Source organism: Echinops telfairi, unplaced genomic scaffold (assembly GCF_000313985.2).
Source record: "Echinops telfairi isolate 266 unplaced genomic scaffold, ASM31398v2 ScPeMD7_7468;HRSCAF=8506_0, whole genome shotgun sequence".
Lineage (NCBI taxonomy): Eukaryota > Metazoa > Chordata > Mammalia > Afrosoricida > Tenrecidae > Echinops > Echinops telfairi.
Window position 1 is genome coordinate 84986154 of NW_022111369.1, and position 1633 is coordinate 84987786.

Genomic DNA, 1633 nt, shown 5'->3' on the forward strand with positions numbered 1-1633 from the left:
AGCAGTTCCTCTTTGTTATATTACCCTTGATCATGCCCTACCGGGCCTCCCACACCCTTCTCACCACAAATTTGGATCACTTTTTGTTCCCTTGTCCCTCGGTTTGTGAACACCACTTCCTTTCCCCCCACCTCCACCTCTCCCATGTCCCCCTGGAACTGTTGGTCCCATTGTCTTCTCCTCCGGATTGTTCATCCAGCCTATCTTATTTAGACAGAACTGTGGAGATAATAACATGCACAAAAACAAGACAGAGCAAAACCAAGCAACAATATACAATAAAACAACAACAAACCAATGACAAAAAAACAAAACACAACAAGAAAGAAAAGCTTGTATTTAGTTCACGGATCATTTGTTGGCCTTTAGGAGTGTTTTCCAGTTGGGGCACCATGCCCTGACCCCAAAGTCCACCTTCAGCATTCAATGGGAACCTCGCTGCTCCATTCCCTTGCTTTTCTGTTGCACCCCCTTAGTGTTTTGCCTCAGTGTGGCGGAACCAGATCGGGTGCAATTCCCACACTGTGTCTCCAGTTTTGTCCCCTGAAGGGCTATCGGTCAGTGAGGGGTGTCATGTCTCATAGTGGGGCTGGCCATGTGGTCTTCTCTGTGGACTGGCTGCTCTAATTGGGATCATCGTCTTCAAAGCCTGGTGGGCCACAATGTGCTCCCCTCAATTGAATGAGTCATCGCAATTTATGGAGAGTACATCACATTGAGGATTACCGATTTACTGTGAAGCACTTTTCCTCAATGAGGAAGCCCAATGAGCCTCTCTGTTCACAGTGTTTATCAGTTACACATGATATGCTAAGTTATTCCTACTGAGGCTATTGGTTATTTGCCTACTAGAAGGATCTTTTGTGGTCTGGCCACAAACACAAAAGAGTTGGTTTTTTTCCCCCCTTAGCTCTTGTTTCACACTTTAGTGTATTTACAGTTTATAGTCTAAAAATTCTGGCAAATTTCCTAGGTGTACCTTTGTTATTACTTTGGATACTACTTTGAAGTCTGTGCCTGGAAGCCTGGTCCAAATTGACTCAACCACTATTATGCTGAGTTGACTCACACAAGTAAAGCTTATATATTTTGTAATGCAAACTTTTGGTACTTGTATAAAAGATGAGCTAAATGTTAAAAAGCAAAACAGCACAAAATGAAACCCTGCAATTTTCAGAAAACAGCTACTCCTTAACTGTTCAAAAGCCTACCATCCTTGACAGATTATGATTATTAATTATACATAATTTCATGCTTATATATTGTGTTTATATATAACATAATTATTCTGCTTATATATAATAGATTATGTATTATATATTCTTTCAGAAGTATAAATTGTTTATCAAATTCATTGTGTTTATACATTGGACTTGTTAAAATGCATGTCTCATTATTATTTATAATATTTGGAAATTAGAATTATTATATTTATAAAAGACTAAATTTCCTATAAGATGGGAAATTTTATCTGTATATTTAATTGTTAACTGTTAATATATTTTCCTAATTTATAATTTAGATATAACATTATAACTTCTTTCTTATTTGCTAATGTATTATGTTCACTAAACTAAAAATGTTGATTGATTTCTTTTCAATCAGCTTATTTTAAAAATTCTTTGATACCTTT